At 41.6% G+C, this 21,235-nt stretch overlaps 1 long non-coding RNA gene across 1 annotated transcript; it reads left to right on the top strand.

The window, feature by feature from the left end:
• Positions 1-891: 891 nt before the first annotated feature.
• LOC121087134 lies at positions 892-20,917 on the top strand. The gene is made up of 3 exons (XR_005827531.1): positions 892-1,017; positions 15,245-15,294; positions 19,222-20,917. It is a non-coding gene; the product is annotated as an uncharacterized LOC121087134 (long non-coding RNA).
• The last annotated feature ends 318 nt before the right edge of the window (positions 20,918-21,235 follow it).

Below are 21,235 nucleotides of genomic sequence, written 5' to 3' on the forward strand. Positions count from 1 at the left end.
GAAAGACAGCAGCAGAGGAAAGCAAAAGTGGATGCAAATTATTTTCGCCCCAGGGAAGGCAAGATACCAAAGAACAAAGCAGCTTTGCTCAGTTCATATAAAGGACCATTAGCCATGAACTGTGTAGGTCCAGACATACTGGCAGAAGACAGTGACTCTGTTGTGGTGGCTCAGGGGAAGGTGTAAGTAGAAAGACCAGCCTGCTCTAGCAGCGGTCTATGAAGTGTTTAGCCTTAAACTATTGGTTCTTTATGACTATTTCCTACACTGCCAAAATTAAAATTCCAGCTCCATTTCTCTGCTGTGCCGGTCATTCCCTCCCAAAAGGGCGTACACCAACAGAAGGCTTTGCTCTCCTGCTGTGATGCCAGCCCTTTCTCACACACCCACACATATATACACACACTGTCTTTCCAAAGAGTCAGAGAAATTCAGCCCATTCATCACAGGGAGCCTCGCAACCTTCTACTAGACAAAACCTCTTGTAGTCCAAATGATCCACTGCTCTTGCTCATGGTCCGTGTGGACTTCCTCTGTGGAGCCACACAGGAGTAAGACACAAAGCACCTCAGTGGGAAGAAGAAAAGGAGGGATAGCTGGATACGATAGGGAAATATGTGAGGATAATGTCTTCTCTATTAAGGGAATATCAGACAGAATTAAGACCAGGAAACATCATTTTTTCTCGAAATTGTTTCATTATTTTGATTTACTTTATTAATCCTTCCCTTCCGTGCAGTATTGGTTTTGTTCAGATCCCACAGAACCAAGTTATTCATCTATCATCTTGATAAGCAGCACTATAACATCACATACAGAGATGGGAATGCAGCCAACCAGGCTAACAAGAAACACCTGAACCACTGGGTTAGACAACACAGAACCAGCAAATCTCCCTTAATATAAGAACTGGAGTAAGGAGGCACGAAGAGATGTAGTGCCAACAGCTCAGTTTTCATCAAGGGTGGAAGCAGTCTGTGAAAGAAAGAAGAAAATACCACTCTTCTTTTTCTAAAAGTAGGTAAAAATCCTATTTTGTAAATAATTTTTTAAGATGCTGAAAAAAAGGCATGAATGCACAAAATCAAAAAGAGCACTGCATTCACCAGCAGGGAAACTAACAGCTGTTTCCACATACGTTATAAAATACAGGGGATAACTTAGTCTTTAAATGGGCTCCCAGACAGTAGAATGGGTCAATAATAAGGATAGGTTTCAGTAACAAGCTGCACAGAAATGTCCTCTGGATTTGAAAAAAATTTGGATCAAGTTGAATCATCTTTTCTCGTTCTCCAAATTCAAATGGACAGACCAGAACAAAAATCTTAATGTATAGCTTAAGAGAGGATACGAATTTCTTTTCTAAGGGAAAAATTTAGGTGCATGAGAAAGTTACTGTGCAGATTGGAGACAAGAGTATCTCTGAGGGGAGCAATATGAACTTTTATAAAAATGCAAAGAGACTTGAGCAGGGAAGTTTTACATTAATAATTTCAATCAGGTGAGCAGAATGCATAAAGGAAGTACAGCAAAAAGACCAACACAAAACCTGAAAGCATACAGTATACCATCTGTAGGAGCACAAAGAACAGGAAACCGATACCACAGGGAAAAGGGTGGGAGTTATCCTTAAAGCAGAACAGGATCAAAGTCAACATAGGTCTGTAGCATTATGTCTTATTAATAAGATTTACTTGAGCATGAGTGACTGGCAAAAGCAGGTGAAGTGGGATTGAATCGTTACACAAACTTCAATAGAGTTATTATCCAGCTGCAGAAGACTGACAAAAAGTTGTCAGATTCAACTCAGTTATAATAGCCATGTACTCAGTAGATGATTGTGACCTAAAACTTTGCCAGCAAAAATGGAGTTACATCCTGACATTTAATAAAGAAATAAACCAATAAATCAAACCCAAACCCACCATTCTCTTTGCAGGAGAAGAAAATAGGGTTATAATTTTCATATCAACATTCCATTGAAATAGCCAGGTCAAATAATAATGCTAAGCAATGGAAAAATAAAACACTGCAACAGTAGTCGAGAAAATTTCTAGAACGATATCAGATGACCTGTGCATAGCGGATATGATCAGAACACATACCCTTACATGCCTCTTAGGTCTAGAAAATTCCCTCTTTGATCTAGGGAAAGCTGACTTGATAAAGACAGAAAAGTATTAGTGAGTGCTGGTTTGAGAACCAGAGTTTGTGCTGACGCCTTTTGAATTCATGACAAGGAGACCCTCCCCTGTGATTTCAGAAGACCTTGCTGAGGATGCTCCGAACATCCTTCACTTAGTCCCTTGTGGAAGACAGAAAATATTTGGCTTCAGCTCAGTCTGAAGGAGGAAGGAGAAATCTCTCTATGCCTTTTGCTTTTATTAAAGCTGCTAAATTTAAAACATAGAATGGGCTTTTTCCTTCTAAGCAACTCAGCAGAGGGCTGCTGAAGGTTACTATTTCCCCACATATGCCATATACTACATTTATCCATAAATAACTACAGAATGCACTAACAGCTTGAAGCTCTAAGAAAAGTTGTAACAGGTTTTAAAAAAACAGACATAAAGATAGCTAACATAGTGTAAACATTAGAGATAGATTTCTTGTAGGTGCTTGTAGCTTTGTCAATGATTTTGAAAGTCCCTCCCAAAACCAGGAAAAAAGACTTACAGCATTTGGGAACCAATCCATTTTCCATTGCAATCCCTGTTATTTCAAGGAAAAGCAAATGGTTTCTCAGGGGAGGTGTAAACCAGCAGAATTAAAATTGTATAGATCAGCTTATACACAACAATGAAGACATATCTATGTGCAGCCAGCTGCTCCACTCAGAAGCCCCAAGTAATTCGCTTCACTACCAGCCACACAGAAATTTCTCTCAACACTCACCAGTTTAGCAAGGAACAGAAGAGAGCCCAATGCCAAATACCAAAGTTGTATTTTTCTAAGGGGGAGGAAAAAAAAAAACCCACAAACCCACATATATACAAAACCCACATCAACAGGTTTTACAACCCATATGGTCTTCAAACCTGGTCTGCAGATCAATACAGAATAGATACCTGGCAGAGACATGCTCTTTACTCTTCAACTCTTTGTACATGCAAGAAGAAACACGCTGAACACCAACGCTTATACCAAATGTTAACAACAATTGGCCATTGAAGTTTCAGTGACAGAGCTGGGGGTGGGGGAAATGGAAGAAGCCCCTAATGTCTTTATGGGAGGTCTCCCAGGGACCAGCAAAACCAGAAGGTGCTGTTGGGTTTTGCTGTCCATGCAGAGAGGGCACAGGTGAGGGCAACTCCCAGAATCAAACCAAGCAACAAAGCAACTCTGCATGGTGCTCCTGCACTGGCATAAATGCACCAAGAGGAGAATCCTGTTGGAGGACAGCGGTGGAAGGAGTCCTCCCTGGTGATGAGAAGTGCTGAGCTGTTTCTCATAACCTTCAACGTGGGTGACTGAGTGTGCCCTCTCCATGTGACCTTTTGATGAATCACATTTTAAACAAAACAAAACCAGAAGGATCCCCAGCTGCTGGGAGGACCTGAGACAAGTTTCTTGTGCAAAGTACTGTTCCAAAGAGATAACCGTTCAAAGCTTAAATGCAGCAGGAACTGTGACCTCTCCGCTTTGATGCATAAGCTGCATAGTAATTCCCACCCTTCACCTGCTCCTACTGAGCTTTTACAGTCTTTTCCTCCAACAATAAATCAAGCGCTTGCCCTCCAGAGTCACTCAGAATCAAAAGCAAGCTGTGGAGCAAAGCCATCATGTTTTGCTGAGGTTGTACAACTGACAGCTTGCAGTCTTCCTGAGAACACAAGTGCAAAACTTTAAAGTACCTTGCAAGTGCAATGTAGCTGCTGCACGCACTTTGATCTTGCTGTTCCATGTTTCCAGGTGAGTGAGTGGCATGTACAGCAGGGAAGGGTGAGATATTGCCTCTAAGACTACTGAGGACAACAGTACGACATAAGCCAGGGTTAAATCTTGTCCCCAAATAACTGATGCAGTTGCTTAGCATTTGTACACATGTCCTACACCTCAGACCAGGTCTTGACCCTCCAATAGCTTTTATATGACCCTTGGCACCATTTTGCAGTCTAAGAAGGAGTTTAGAAATAACAGCAGGTGAGATTCTTCACAACAGCTGCTTTCAGCTAGGAAGGGGAAGGTTTAGGGGTAAAGCGGGTTGGCAGGGGTCCTCCAAGCCATAGTCCCTGTGCTCCAGTCATGGCTCTTCTATCGACTGTTTACCCAACACAAGGCTAGGATAAAGAGTGTGTGGAATCACAGAGGGGCCAAAATAAAATTATATAGAATGCTTTCTTCTGATATTTCCTGACTTCAATCCCAAGCCAAGGTTTGCTAGCCCAGCTCTCAGGCTCCCCTGATCCTTTCTACACCCTCAGTACATACAGGGCAGCAGAGTGGGATGGCTGTCAGCCTTGTGAAAGGGAAGGCTGGATCCTCAACCAGCCTCTCCATGTAGCTTGTGATTTACCTGCTGGCCACAGGGAGACCAAGCATATCCTCCAGTAGAAATGCACTTTTGTTATTTGCCAAAGTCTGGCTTTGGGTTGAACATAGCCAACAGAAGGGAACAAATAAATCAGTGCAAGAGAAAGAGAAAAGAAGTGGGTCTAGCAGAGGTACAGGGTTTTTAAGTACAAGCTAACCTAAGCATGAAATTTATTTTATGAAATCCATTTAACTTGAAGAAGTCCTACATGTCTGGACAACACTAAGAGAAGATCAGGAAGTCTTGGGACAAAGACACAGTCATAAACAGGAAAGCACCCAAACAAGTGACCCCTAGGAGAAAATACATCAGGTGCTCCACTGTGATTTGATATGGCTGATGGATGGGGTAAGACCCTCAAAATAAAACTGAGGAAACTCCGAGGAAGAGTATAAATGTCTCAAAACCTTTTTAAAATGTAAATCTCTCTCTGTCAGTTGAACAACTTGACCAGGTAGGAGGAAGTAAGTAGGACTTTTAGGAGGAAGATGTAACCAGCACAGAGGTTATAGCCAATGTTTCCTTCTTTGTAACTTAGTCCCATATCTTCTTTGGTGAAAGAACATCCAGGTTCAAACTGGCTCTTGTTCCTCTAGCAAATGAAATACAGGACAAATTTGCTGCATTCTTTATATTTGTAGTCGTTAGCCTTCTAAAGTACAGGAATGACTGCTTCAAAGGAAACATTCTCAGTACTTTTCCTATAGTTCAACTTTGTTTTCCTTTTCTCTTCATAGTTTGCAACAGCCTCTTAGGAGCTTAAAAGTAAACATTGCTTCATTTTCCTACTGAATGTGTCTTTTTCCATTTGTCAAACAGTAATTCCCCACACCCCTTGTGTTACTAATTAAGCTTAAAATTAACATGCAAGTAAACAGCTAGAACCTTGTTTGTGCATCTGCATCATCAGAGATGACAGGAAAAGAAATGTTATGTCGAGTCCCTATCCTCACAGCACATCTCTCAGAGCGCAATGATAGCAAAACCAGCGAAGTTTTGAGCCCTGCTATTCCACATGGGTAAGTATAAACAATGCTAGATCTTCAAGGCAGCCTTCGCTAATTCTCAGATGAAAGGAAGGGAGAAAGACATTGGCTCTGAAAATTCCACAAAAAGCTACAAAAATTCCATCTGGCATTTGCTTCTCCTGAAAGTTTGCTCCTCTCTGACTGACGTGTAAAGAGAAAAATATTTACAACGAGCCAATGGGTGCAACAATTGGCAGGCAAAAACCCAGGGAAAGTGCAGCATGAAGTATTATAGAAAAAGGAGGAGGTTTTAACGGTGTCAAAAAAAACTGGCCATCATGCCCTTTTGTGCAGCACAGCTAAGCAGCTTCCATCATATAAGGAACAGAGACTATTCAATGTCCTAATGTAATAGGTTTAAGGGACTGAATTTTCCTTCGCTCTTTATGTCATTTTTCTACATATTGAAAGGTGAGACCTGAGTGCATTTTAGAATAACAAAGTTTGCTCCCACTTTCCACAAATTAAAAAAATTGGGAAAAGCCTCAAACAGGGAAGTCAAGCCCAATGTCATACCGTTTTACTTACCTGTAAATTTCTTTTAAAGTACATAAATACATAAAACTCCAAGTTCTAGTCTGACTGACTTGTATCAAGCATAAAGAAATCCCATTGACACCAACTGCCAACCCTTTGAAAGGCACATTTTTTTGGAGAGCGGAGAAAATTCCTTTTAATCCGTAAAGGCAGGGTTCATTCCACCCCATAGGAACCATGTGGAAGTGACAAGGTCAAGGCAAGTGTCTAAACTTCCATCACTTATATGGAGGACATGTGTGGAAACACTGCTTTCCACCAACGAGACACCTATTTTTAGGCAGGTGAGGCTCACCGGGGAGGTCCCAGGGCTTGTGTCACTGCTGGTGTCTGAAATACAAAGCACTCGGATAGAAAACTGACCTTGAGGTCTCCTTTCTCTCTTAGATAATTATTTCCTCTAAGAGAAGCAGTGGCAAGGGCTGTGATTACATGCATGAAGGAAGCACACTAATACAATTGAAATGCTAATGGCTCCAGACAACTTGCAAGAAGGTATTTTCTGCCAGTGAGCACTGAAAAAACACAGAGCAACTCTTTGCTGTCTCCACCTACTCACAGGAGAGCCCACACGCCGTTTCAACCCTTAGACACCATTGTCCTCCCCGCTGTGCTAAACGAAGCCTAGGCACACAAAAAGAAAACAAACTGCCTTTGGTGTCACTGGGGAGACACGTGCAGGAGGCACTGTCCACCATGGATAACGGTGAGGGAATTAAGGTCACAAGTGACAAAATCCCTCTTACTAAAAGTCTGATCTTCAGATACATGGGACCAATTCCACCAACATTGCAGTTCTTACCTTCCTCCACTGACATAATATGATTTCTCCGGGGCTTATCCACAGAGCAGAGTGCTGGGGCAGTGGCTCACAATAGTGGTCTTTCTGGAAGAAATGATCTTTTACTAACAAAATGATGGAGATGTGATCTATGGTAAGTATCTTTTGTATTTCTGAATCTTTCAATGCAGTTACAGCAGCTAACTGGAGAGGGAGAAGCATGAAAAGGCCTGATATTTTAAATGCAAATGTTTTTCCCATTTTGAATTAAACTCTTGATTGTTTTCCTTAAGTCTTGACATTCACAGGTTCAGCTGTCTCCCAAAGCAAATTTCCTATCCCATTCTTCTCCCCCTCCCTGCAGTGTCTGTGGGTTGCAACATCCGATGAGACCAATTACAACATCAGCTCTTATCTTCTGTATCACCTGACCACAGAATTTCTTGCCTTTATCAAAGACACTCCTGCATCAAGCTGAGTAATTAGTGCTTGTCTGAAGCATATCCTTTCAGTATTTCAAGTTATTTCTTAACTGAACACAGGCTATTTAGAAAAGCTCAGAGAGCTGTCCTTTATATACCAACTCACCAAACCACTTTCAAGCTCATCTCTCCAGCTGATTTATGCCTGTTTTCTGACATGGAGCCATTTCCTTCAGATCAGATTGTGGTTTAATGCCTGTCTGGCTACTTAAGTGGCAATTCCATCTTTAATTAGAAAGTACAATTTCCACTACTCCACATGTCTGGGAAATGAACCATTTGTAATACCTCCTCTGTACAGAACTGATCAGAAAGAAAATTTGGCGAAGGTTCTGCATTTTCCTGCAACTCACACCAGAGGCTGGGGGTGTAAAACACAGTTATTACTGGAGATGGATGCCTGAAGAGATAAATTCCGCCCTAATTGTACCAGATCCAGGATGACAAGGACAGGAAAGCATTGTTATCAGCTAGGCAAGGCTGGGATTTGAACTTATTTCTGCCAAAGTGACATCCTCCACCAGACCCCAGAGGTAATGCATACACAGGCACACTGCTGTGTCCTTGTTTCTATGCAAAGTGCAGAAATTTACCGTAACAAGTGGCTCATATACCACCACTTTTGTTTCTGCTCTTGGAGACTGAATGCCACTTCACCACTTAGCATTTCTGCATCAAGTAGTACATTTTCTAAGGGTTACAAGGGTTACAGTTGCCCTGGGAAAGGGGTGAAATCAACAATAAATGAAGCTTCGCCAGCATCATTTCATTAAGTACCTCAGTGTCAAACAGCCTCTCTGTGATAGCATTCAGGTTGTTCTTCAAAGTCCATAACAGAGTCCAAGGGAATTGGTTTTGACAGCAGAAATGCTGAGAAGCAGCCTAGGGGAAGAGGTGGTGCAGAAGGAATATTAGCAGCATCTGACAGCCTGGCATGGACATCATCTCCAAGAAGGTGATGTTACAGGAGAGCAAAACCCCAGGTAAAAGGGCTCTAAATGGGTTTCTGGGGAAAGACTCAACTACTGAAATCTACAGAAAGTCAAGGTGTCCAGCTCTGAGAACCAAGGTGAGCTGAATACTCAAAGTTGTATTGTATACACGAGCTCAACAGCAGACACAAGGCTGGTTGTGAGGAGGTCAGTGGGCATAGCTGAAATTATTTAGTTCAGGGATTCTGGTGTGGTTTTAGTTTGGTTCCTAGAGAGCGACTGTGTCAGCCTTGCATCCCACAGACAAAAAGGATTTCTGAAAGTAGAATGAGATGTTAAAGACAGAATGAAGCAGGACATGGACCTGCTGGAGCAGGTCCAGAGGAGCTCATGAAAATTATCAGAGGGATGAAACTCTTCTTCTATGGGGACAGGCTGAGAGACTTGGGGTTGTTCAGCCTGGAGAAGAGAAGGCTCTGAGAAGACCTTATTGCAGCCTTTCAGTACTTAAAGGAGGTTTATAGAAAAGATGGGGACAGACTTTTTTTGTAGGGCCTTTTATGATAGGAGAAGGGGTAATGGTTTTAAACTAAAAGAGGGTAGATTTAGACTAGATAGAAGGAAGAAAATGTGTACAATGAGGGTGGAGAAATACTGGAACAGGTTGCCCACAGAGGTGGTAGATGCCCCATCCTTGGAAAATTCAAGGTCAGGTTGGACAGGGCTCCGAGCAACCTGTTCTAGTTGGAGATGTCCCTGCTCATTGCAGGGGCATTGGACTAGATGATCTTTAAAGGTCTTTTCCAACACAAACTATTCTATGAGTCTATGAATTTCAGACTCTAAACAAGGAGCATATTTTGTATGGGTATTATAAAATACTCATAAACATAGTAAAATTCTGGACTCTCCATCTCAAGAGACAGCTGAACAATGACTGAGTAAAATGCTGAAAGCTGTGCAGGAAAAAAAACAAAACAAACAAACAAACAAAAAAAACCCCAACAGTCCAAAGCATGAATGTGGTACAGGAATTTCTGAGCTCCAGAAAAGGATTTGGCAGGCCGTGTACTGAGACGATAACCCCTGCCCCATCTTCCACATCCAGTGGAAACACAAGGCGGCAGAGGTCACACGATCCCTCACTTTGAGCACCATGAGTCCCTCGTGCATCATCTTTTGTTCAACTGATTGAGCAAGCACCTAAGTAGCACTATCTGGAAACAAGATGTAACAAAACATATGGGCTTCCAACCCTACTGAAAAGGGAATCATGCTGCTCCTCTAGCGGTCTCCAGTAGGGAATTGTCGTTCTGTTATTTTTAACTGCTAAATTAATCATTCAGTCTTGCAAGTACGTAAAGCAAATAAGTATTGATGTTGGGATTCGTTGTGATATATTGACACAGACTGGGATGCTGCAATACCATTAAGCACAGACTGCTAATATTTCCACATACTCCTAGTCTAGAAGACTCTTTACACCCAAGCGTTACAGAAACTATCCATTAAAATTTAGCATATTACAGTGAATTTTATTTTTAGGCAGAACCTGAGTCTAATGTTTCTATTACTTTTTTAATCCCCTGGAAACGGTCTTTACAACTCAATTAATATCCCATTATAGTGCTCCCAGCTGCGTGTTGCAAATACAAGACGCAGCTGAAACAAAAGGAAAACTAAGCAAGCTCTTTACATCGTCCATGCTGTGAAGTCTGCTTATGGGGAACAGTGGCATACCCGTGAAATATAAATGCAAGATAAAAACCCTACTACTTTAAAAACTTAAGGAGTCAGTAGACCAGCTCTTGAAACCATGGAAGTGTTATGTGCAGTAGGGGAGCTACTGGACAGTCCCAGGGCAGAACTGGTAACCACATCATTTCCACACATGCTGTTACTGCAGCTCCCCGTGCAGCATCCCAGGCAGATGCAGCCTCCCAGGGCAGCTTGTCCTGCCCTACCCCAGGCAAGCTGTCTGCTGCGGCAAATTCAGAGGCAGAGCTGGGTGCACATCCCTAATACATGGGTGAAAATGTTTTGTTCCCTCTTCATGGAAACAATATGAGACTGTAATAACATTATTTTAGACATTTTTTTTTTATTTTTTTTTTTGGATCAAAATTACTCTGAAAATTTGGGTTGAGGTACCTGTCTCCTCTGTCATGTCCCAGGTGGGACATTGTCACTGAGAAATGAAATGTGACAGAGCTGGAATGCAAGTTGTCCATTTGTCTAACATATGTTTTCCATCCTATTTTTGACAACATGACAATGGAGGAAGAATCCAACACAAAATGATAGAAAGAACCGACTACCAAGGGAAAACTGTGTTCTTTATGTTCCCTAAGTCATTTCACAGTTAATATATACACTGTATATATGAAAGTTTTTTTGCTTCTATTCATAAGCCCCCCCCTCCCTCCCCCACACACTGTTCTAACAAAAGCCGTTTCAAAGCCATTAGGCATCAAGAATGCCAAATGAACCTACCTTTTATATTGCAGCACACTATTTTCCATGGGATAACTGTATCTCACAGTGCCTTAAGCTTTGCTAATAGATGCAGTTGTTTAACTAATCCAATCCGGCCAAAAATGGGATTTTCATATTTCACTGTGAGTTCAACGGCTCGTGGCAGAAGAGCTAGGACATAATTCTGCCTTTGTATGAGCTATTAGTCCTCTTTGGGAAAGATTAATCAGTTTGCAGGATTCCCTCCTCTTACCTATCAAATGGAGACTGTTCTTTAAGAGCTTTTAGCTTTACAAAAAATACGTTGATCAGCTGGATCAGGGATCTCAGCAGCTCTGTGACTGCCTTTTCCATTAGCCACACTTACACCAGCATTACCCCAGCTGCTCGCCACCTTCTCTGTGCTCTGGCCCCTCTCCATTGATTGCTTTCCTAGCAGGTCCATGCTTCAGTATACGAGAGTCAGGGGAAACAGGGCTGGCTGGAGTGACATACAAGCCAGAGTCCTCAACATTGCCCAGAGAGGTCCATAAATCTCCTTCCTATTGTTTGTCCAACTGAATCCAGGTATTCTTTCCTAATAGATCAAGTCCAGATCTCCCACTTTTTTCTTTAAAGGTCCAACATAAATCTGCCTATAACATGATCTTTTTTCCTGCTCTTTCTCTCCTGCACCAAGACTCCACTCAGCTTGCACCCCTCTGCCTTGATGTGCAGAGCAGCTTCTTGCTCTCACAGATGTGCCTGCTAACTTACTCCTTTTTTTTTTTTCTTTTCTCTCTCTTTCCTTCGTCTTTTTCACATGGAGCTTACCAAGATTTCCACCTTTTCCATGTCTGAACTGATCTTGATTCTGATTTTGACAGGAGGATTTGAACACACTCCCACACTTCCCAGCTCTGAATAGGCAACTCACAGCCTGCCACAAACATGATGCAATTCAAGTTAATCTGATCTGCGGAGGAGGAAGCGAAGCTAAATCACTCTACTCACATTTTTTCCAGGCTAAGGATATGGTAGCTGACCCTGAGATGGTCACCCCTCGGGTAACTCGTATGTTTTCCAAACCCTTACGTTACAGGGCAAGGGGTTTTAGGAGTTGGGGGTAATGGTTGTGAAAAATTGTTAGTGAGTTTGAAGCCTCGATACAGTAAAAGACTTGAGGCAAAGAGAAGCTTAAAACCTTGTCCAATAATATCTTTGGTGTGTCTTAGCTGGTGAGAAGCCGGTGGTAGCAGACCTGTGTGTGTGCACATATGCTTTACACAAGGGAAGTTTGCCACATACCTGGCTTGCCAGCAAAATGTCCCCTAATGTCTGCTGCATGGGTACACAAATGCACAAGAACTCTGCAATAAGTGCAAACACGAGGGGAGGGGGGGAAATGATCTTATGGAAACAGTTTGTCACATCTGGAACTTACTGTGTCACAGAGAAAAGTGGTGATTTGAGCTGACCAGGATATGGCTGTGCAGCAAGAAGTTAGAAGATGCTTTACAGGGAAATGACCATTTTTTTAACTTCCATTTATAACTATTTATTTTTACCTTATTCGTATTATCTGGGTAATGAATAACCTGTGTGGTTCTTTTATTATGCGATACTGTTTTTATAAACCTCTACAGCTTGGTACCTCTATAACACGTCACTCTTAAGACTGAACAGCCAAGAAAGGTTTTGGCAAGGTTTAAAAAGTTCTGGTGAGAACTATGTCCAAAGGAAAACTGCCTCAACCTTGTCTCTGCTCAAGCTTTGTAAACTAGTTCCCAATACAACTTAGTGGAGCAGCTTTAGGATGAAATAGTTCTGATATTAACTTTTAATAGCATCTATGCTGGCGTAAGCAAAGCAAGGTCTGGGTTCCTTGTTTTGCCAGAATTGCTACAGCAGGAGGGTTTTTTGGAGGAACAGGGCCAATAGCAGAGATCTTTGTCACCAGCTGCTGCTACACAACTTTCACCCAGCCACCGGGTAAGCTGTGATTTGTGACCAACAGCTGTGCTGACAAAAGCTTTGCAGTGTGGTTGTGTTGCACATGTAATTTTGCCACTGCACTGCTCAAGGGTAAAGGAAGAAGCTGTGGCAGCAGAAACTTATTTTCCCCACCTGCATTTGGCCAGCCAAATACTCATCGATAACAACTACCCTGGCCCTCAATCGCCAGCCTTCAGGTCTTACTCTTCTTGAAAGTCAACAAGGAATCAGCTTTGGGTTATCTACATAACATCAAAAACAGGTCTGGCCTGGTCTGTGGCTTGTCACTTTTGATAGCATTACTGGTATCTTATTTTCTAAAGTTTCTCTTAGTTCTATGGTTTTATACAGAGCCAGTAAAAATGAATGACCAGAGCACTGGGGAGCCATCCCCACCTGAACGGTTATACCATCCAGGGAGGGAGTGATGCTAATAAGGTCTCACACAACTACTCTGCCTGGCTGTTATTAACCCATTTAAACCTTGTGCTTAATCCTTTCTTCTCCTACATTCCCCTTCAGCACTGCCATTTCATTTGTTTTCATTAAAAAAGATAGAAATACCCCCTGAAACAAACTACCCACAAGAGAAAAGACAGACAATGTCCTGCTGCTCACACTCTGCTGTGCTGATTGTCTGTGCTACGTTGCTGGTATAATCAGATTAAAATGTTCAAAACTGGATCATACTAAGATCATACATCATACATAATGGTGGATCAAGCTTTCATTGTCATAAAAACAGATAAATAGAAGTAAAAATGGAAAATAAATTGAATTTAGTATAAGCAGTAAAAACTTTTTCAAAGGATTAGCTGAACACTATTAACAATGATGCCAGGGGAAGTACTTGATTGTGGATGCTGAGTAACAGCTCTGTAATTATGTTTTTCTAACCACTTTTTAATTATTATTTATTTTTACTAAAAAGGTCCTAAAGACTGGAGTCAAGACTAAGACTCTGTTGTGCCTAGTGCTGCTCATTCATAGAGATGGAAGTTCCCTCCAATCGTACCTTCTGTGAAACCAAACTCCAGGAAAGCAGATCTTCTGCAGACCACAACCTAATTACATCTTTCAGGGAACTGAATTTAAATCAGTGCCACGGTTCATAGCTGAGACCTGGCATTGAAGCTTTGGGACACACAAAATGGAAAGAACAGGAAAGAAATAAAATACGCTATTTTGTGTTATTGAAGCCACAGGTTGGAATATAAATAGATGAAAATGAAGTATAAAACTCAAAACTAAAGCTGAGAATTTCAGTGAAAAGCTGACAAAAGGAATGATGTTTTTAAAGTCCATTTACATTAAGATTTCTGGCAGATTTTGAAATACAGCTTTTCTGCTGCTCTAATCACAGAACATTGCAGCATAAGTCTATGTGAGAAAAGAAAAAACATCTTCTGGCTGGTCCAGCTCAGCGAGACAATAATAATTCAACAAAGGAATAACAGCACTTCAGTACCCAACACTAATTCTGTATTAATTCAAAGCTATGTTTAAAATAGCATGTAATTATCTTCAGATCTGTCCCTCTCAATCACAGATCATACATAGACAAACACTAGAAAATGCTGAAGAGGAGCCTTGCTCTGGCTGGGGAGGGGGATAGGAGCCAGGGCAGCAGCTTTCTGCCATCTCCCGTTTAAATCTCCCTTTTGCAGATCACTTGGCAAAGCGAGCAGCAAGTTCAGTTCAGCTTGTGTTCATAGGCTTTGAACAATTTAACATCTTCCATAAACCCTGTGGCTAGGAGCTCATCATTTTATGCACCAAGAGCTCCATTAGCCGAGGCTGTAAGTGACACTTTACATTATCCAGCCGCTTGCAGGTGCAGCTTTGTCGGTTTTGCTGGAGGTTTCTTATTTGGAGAAGAGTGCACTAAGAGGCATTAATTACGTTTCTCTCTTGGTTTTATAGACACTGATTTATTTCCATCAGCTCTTTAAACTCAGAGGCAAATCTTGTGCATGTAGATTCATTTATGCATACCAGGGCAGAAAATTAATAAAATTATTTGCCCGCTTTTGATGCCTGCTCCTACATTAAGTGAGCTCCTGCTTATATGAGTAGTAGCAATGGGATCAAGATTAATCTCATGCCTGGGTAGCAGACATGATTCATCGTGTTGGACTGTAAATCCCTGTAAGAGCTGGATTTTGGTTACCTCATGAAAAACTTCCTTAGGTGCACGCAACGGTGATGTAACGAGACAAGGCATCCCAAGGTAGCTTCAACACACAACCTGCTTCTTCTGCCAAAGGCAATTCACTCTCTCCCAGCTCACCTTCAAGGAGGCTATATTGGGTGTAGGTGACAGTAAGAGACATTTTTGCTTGAGTAAAAACAGAGTTGGCAAATTACTGCACTTTTATATTTGTTGTGGTACAAAGTATGCAAATAGAATCTTGCTTAGAAAAGAATGATGTGCATGTTATTTGATCTCTCCAACTCTTTCCACAATTCTTATGGAATTCATCTACCATTTATTTATGCAGAGTCTCAAATTGGGAATTCATTCTCAAAGGAAGAGTTTCTGGTTGTCCAGGTATTATTTTTTTTTTTTTGTTCGTATTTTATTTGAAATGATAAATTATTGAGATTTTTTGTGTGTGTGTGGCTTTATACTTTATTATTACCCCGTTTGATTCATTAATTAGAAAACATGGGACTCTAGCAGACCTACAGGCTATGTCCCAGCTGAGGATCTGCTGTACCTTAATCATCCCAAGCAACGCTGAACTGAGTGCTTCTTGGACACCTCCAATGATGGATACTGTACATCTCCCACACAGCTCTAAAGCCCTTCCAAGAAGACTTTTTCCTGACCTGAATGTAATTCTAACCTGAATTTCACTTTCTGCATGTTAAGCTCATTACTTCTTGTCCAGCTCCTGGAGCACTGCAAAATTCATACTCCCTATTTTCAGCAAATTTAAGACTTAGGTCAGATTTTCTAGGCCTCTCCTTCCACAGTTCATTCTCCAGGGTGTCTGTGACTGCTCAGCATTTTCTTTAAGTGTCTTACCAATATATGTATATAACATCGAGTTGAGATCTAACCACTGCTACATGTGTGTAGACTTAAAGTCTCTTGCAAATAAGTATTTGTATATACATGTCCCAGCCTAACCTATGGGTTTACAACAGCACAGCATAGTACACAGGGGTTCATGACAATGTTGCAAAAAGACAATACATAAAATTAGACTTTCCTAATTTTTCTGAAATGTTAATATCTGGGAAAACTTTTGCTCTAAGATTTCACAAATTAGTTTTCTCTAAACAATGCAATCTAAACCCCCCAAAAATCCGGTATTTTCAATTCTTATGTTATGAACGTGCAAACAGTTTCTTCACTAGCTTGGTTTGTAAGCACTGCAGAAAACAACAACTTCTTGAGGAAAGCTGTTTAGAGATCCCATCCTCTAGCAAAGCCTGTGTCCACCGCAGAACTCCACGCAGGACAACCACTTCTGCTGCAACCACAAACCAGAAACACTGTTTTTCTATTCCCACCCCTTCTAACTCTGCCAGAATTATGAAAGAGGCCAGGTTCTCTGCTGGGATCTGGGCTGTCTTTTCCATTTAGGGTTACACTGGAGGCTGCTAATGCACGATGTTTTGCTACCATAATTAGGTTAGCCAGGAGCATGAAATAAAGTCTTACTTCTAGCTGACCAAATTAAGCTTGGCAATAAAATCAGCCCTGTAACTGTCATGGTGTCATGCTGAAACCCCTCAGTGGCAGATTTGGCAACCCTGTGCTATCGGTGCATTCCTATGTCTTGCTAGTCAGTGTTTTCTAAAGTTTGAATTTAAGTCTCCAGTCTTCCTAGTTGCAAAATGGATGCCAAGAATTCCTGATTTAGCCTTTTAAGCCCATCAGTCGGCTTGTTTAACTGTTTAACATGACAGTTTAACTGTTCGTGGCCGATCACCTGTTTCTGTGGTAGGTTATGATGCATAAGAAATGCAATCAGGTGCAATTGGTGGTGCAGTTTTATGAAGCCACTTTTGTGATGAGAGAAACACAGGACTGCAATTTGGGAAGAATGTGAAATAGACTGAGAGCAATCAAAAGGGTAAGTCAGACCACAAAGAAAGTAAGTGGCAACATAATGTATTTGACAAGCAGAAATATCAAAGCTAATAAGGTGCAGCTGTGTGAGGCACGGGAAGCTGTGTTTGATTCTGAATCATTTATAAGAAGCCATTCAATTGCCTGACACCATATTAGCATATTTAAATAGTTTTAATCTGGTTTCATCGCCGTGGTTAAAATTGCTGACAAGGAGGGAAAATAATGAACAGAATCAGGCACAGCAAATAGTAGAACCGTAAATGGGCTTACGGAGGCATTAGGAACAACAGCACACCTAATACAACAGCAAAACCAGATCACAAGGGAAGAACTCAGGAGGTAAAATTTCAAGTGAACATGCTTTGAAACAGTCTTTCCTTTTCCAGTTTTAGTTTACCCTTTGAATTAGATCATAGCTGAAGTGGATGTCGAAGGGGGTAGGAGATATATGCATCATTCAAAAGGCACAACTTAAGAGATACTACTTCTCAAGCAATTTGCTCAGAGGCAGCAACTCTGATATGTCCTGTACTGACTGAGATCTGTAGATGGGCAGAGTTAGCTGGCACATCACCAGTTCTGCCAAAAATAACTGAAAAGGCTGACAAGTGCTCAGAAACATCAGGAGCTTGAAAACTCATGAGACCCTTCTGAAAGCAGCTTTAAGAATTCTGATTTGTAATGTTTTCTGATCTTAACTTGGAAAGTAGGGGAGCATTTTAATTGATAATTGAGAAACATTGCAAGTAAGGCTTTAAGGAAAAGCATTGATGGATCTTGAAGAAATTGAAAGACCTGGAAAGTATATCCTTCCTGCATGTCCCAAAGTAATTCAAGCAAAGACTAATTTCAATCCTTAAGCAAAGCGCTAGCAGCAAACTCATTTCCACATTAAGAAACAACTGATGTGATGTTGAAGAGTATTCACAGTGTAAAGGAAGTTCCTCTGTATTCCCCAATGTCTGCAAAAGTCTATTTTGAGCAGCTGGGTTTCTGCAATCCCTCCTCATCAAAGCTTGGAGCCGGAGCAGCTGTTGTTTCTGGAATGCAAGAATCGCAGACACCAGCAGCACTGCTTTCCTGACGGACTCCCTTCCCGTCAGGCAGCACTGCCTTGGGTGCCACACACTCAGTGAGATGCCACCTGTCCCCACAGTCTCCTCCCCATAGCCACCTCCATATATTACCATTGAAACACCCCAGAACATCGCAGCATCCCTATACTGAAAATGCACAGAGGATCTGCCTCTTCAGACCTAAAAAAACCCCAAATTTTGTTGGTTTTTTTTTTTAATTTAAAAAAAATAAAAACATGCCCTCTTCTAATGTTATACTAATATACAGACAGTGCATTGTGATATATAGCAGAATTAAGTTTATGTAGTAAATTTCAGGCCAGCATCCGTGAGACCATCCTTCCTCTTCTCTGTAGGGTCTACAAGCCTTCAGAGGCTTGACAGAATCGGCATGTCTCTGTTTGTTCCTACCACGAGGGGTTATGGGGCAATGTCCCCAAAGCTTCAATGCTGCCCCAGGGCTGACTCTTTTACCCTAGGGGCAATGATGAGGAGTTGGGAGCGTGTGGATCACACCCAGCATCTGCCGCTGCGCTCCCCTGTAGGTTGTGGCTTCACCTGTCTTTATAGAAGTAGCTGAGCTGCAGGAAAGCATGCTGAAGCTCAGTGGGAAGGTAAAACAAGCAGAGAGAAACCAACCAATGTGTAATCAGACACCGAAGAAATACCTACAAAAGAGATCCCTCTTATTCTTGCAGCTCTGTTTCCCTTTGTATCTTTTTCTCCTAAGCTTTTTCCATTGAAAATGACAGAAGGCAATATGTCACTGGGAGCAGAGATGACAATTGCAAACGGTAGGTGTTTGCAATAGAAATTGCCAACACAAATTTTGATGTCTTTCTCCCATGGAGGCCTTAGGAAAAAAAATGATGCCTTGGAGGTTTTTTGAAAAGCTGGAATATTGCAATAAACTGTAATGCAGTACAAGGCTATATAAAATTTATGGGGCACCTTTTATGAGAACATCCCAAGGGGCTTCCTATATTAGCTATAAAACAGTAAAACACATCATGGCACAGATTTAATTTTTAAAATGGCAGAACATACACTAATGATTTACCATCATTACTCTTCATTGGAGGTCTAAGAACACAAATAAAATGGTTCTACCTAAAGTTATTTTAGGTGAAAGGCATTTGATGTCCGAATATGGTTTATATTTTAATAAGTTTAATTGGATGATTAAAACAATACCCCCCCCAAAAAAAAAAAAAAACCCAAAAAAACCCCAAACAAATATGATGTGTTTCAGCCGGGAAGGGTGTCTGAATTATTAGTCACTGTAATTTGTTTATTGCTCCCTTGGGTTACCCAGGTCCATCCCTCCCAAACTTACAAAGGGACAGCAGAGAGAAAAGCAGCTGAACAGAGCATTTTGCTTATGTGGAAACATGCACCCTTGTACCATCAAACCTGTCAAAATGCCTCTACCGAGGAAAGTATGTAAAGGAGAAGGAGGGTCCTGGCAAACAATGGCAAGTAAGAAAAGCAAAGGAATATACATGATCAACGGCATTAGAAATGTCTTGGCTCCCTTTCACACCTTTCCTCCAGCATTGCTGTAACATTTTCCTCCTATGCCCGCATCACCACCTGGACCACCTTACATATTAGAAGTTGACTCACTGCACAATGAAGAGCTTTCCCTGAGCTCCCATGGGTTATTAGCTACAGACACTGTTTTCTGCTAAATGTGGGTTTAAGTCCTTTTAAATGAGAACTAGCAGCAGAACTCCAGCAACAAGACCGAACTGCAACTCTGCAAATGAGTTGTTTGAAGAAAGATAAGCCAAGCACAATGCAACACACAATTAATAGGCTGAATAAGTTATGAACTGACCTCAGGGAATAAAAAGTAAGAGAATGGTGTCTGTTTTTCTCTTTGATACAGAAAAGAGGTCAAAGCTGGAAAAAAAAAAAATCAAAGTCAAAGACCAAAGTGGGAACATCAAGTCAGATGGGACAGTAACAATTAAACGCATTAGCAATTGTGAAAGCTCAGCAACTGTATTTATCTGCTTCTGTACACTTAGGTTTAACACTGAAGTGACCGCCAGTCCACATGCTTAAAAGAACATCCAAGGAATCTGTAAGCATGCAAGGTCTTGAAATAACAAAAAGCAGCCTGGGCAGTCTGCTGGGCTACTTCTGTTGGCAACCTAGGTTAGGTTGAAGAAATAGAGGTTTTGTTTTTTCCTAAACTCCAAGGTCCTTCATCCCACACTGGAAATGAGCTGAAGGACCATCACAAGGGAGTGTCAGGGGAACACAAGCTGTAACCTTGAGGCAGCTGTCTAGAGACAAGGAAAGTCACTTGTCACGGGCAAAGACCATATTTATGTGACATGCATCCAGTGGAATTGAAGAACACCACAAAACACAAACCCACACCCTTGAATTCGACCTGATACTTGACAGTGTATCTGGGAAGACTGAGCTGCAGAGATGCTTTCAGCAGAGTATCTGCAGAAACTGCCACAGCTTAACTGGGAGGGATGTGAGTGACAGGATTCCCATCTCCACACCCCTAGTACACAGACTGCTGTGGATGAGAACAAATGCATCCCAACAGCTAGGCATATACTCATCAGCCTGGAGAAGACCTCTCCTAGCCCTAACTCCTGGTACATGGCAGGCAGAACCATGTGCAGGATAATTTTTCCTCCTCAGAAGGATAATTCACAGTGATTTTCTGACCCTGTTCATGCACTTCTGACCACCTCTGTACTGCCTCAGAAACGGGACATACAGACATACATCTTCAGTCTCCAGCCTCCACAGAGTGGAAATGCATTTTTTTCTCTTGCCTGGAAACCACTATAACAGTAAAGCGAGCACCTGGATTCCTCACCTTACCCTCCAAACACTTTTTAGAAGAAAGCACAATGTGAAGCCTGGTCTTGTGCAAAAGCAGATGAGGAGTATATACTACAGTAAGGTATACAAACAGTCCAGCCGGACATCCCCCAAATCATCTTAGTGTCTGTCCTTCTCTCTGGGTGAAGCTGAAGAATGTCAAGTCCTTCATATTAGTTAAATAAAAAAGCTTCTGATCCCAAAACTTTCTGTGTATTTGCTAACAGGGAGGCAATTTCCACACCCACTGTCACTGAAGTCCCTGTAGATGCCACATGGCCTGAGTGCTCTGCATTGACAAAGGACACACATTGGTCAAGCCAACAGAAGCAAACCTAGCCTGGAATAGGACTTGTCAACCAGGATATCACCTAGTAGGCTTAATAGCTCTGACTGTTCTAATAAGCTGTAAATGAACAAAATCTGTATGTTTTACAAAAATGGGTAAAGAATCAGCGCCCTGCAGTACTGAA

Source organism: Falco naumanni, chromosome 4, assembly GCF_017639655.2.
Source record: "Falco naumanni isolate bFalNau1 chromosome 4, bFalNau1.pat, whole genome shotgun sequence".
Lineage (NCBI taxonomy): Eukaryota > Metazoa > Chordata > Aves > Falconiformes > Falconidae > Falco > Falco naumanni.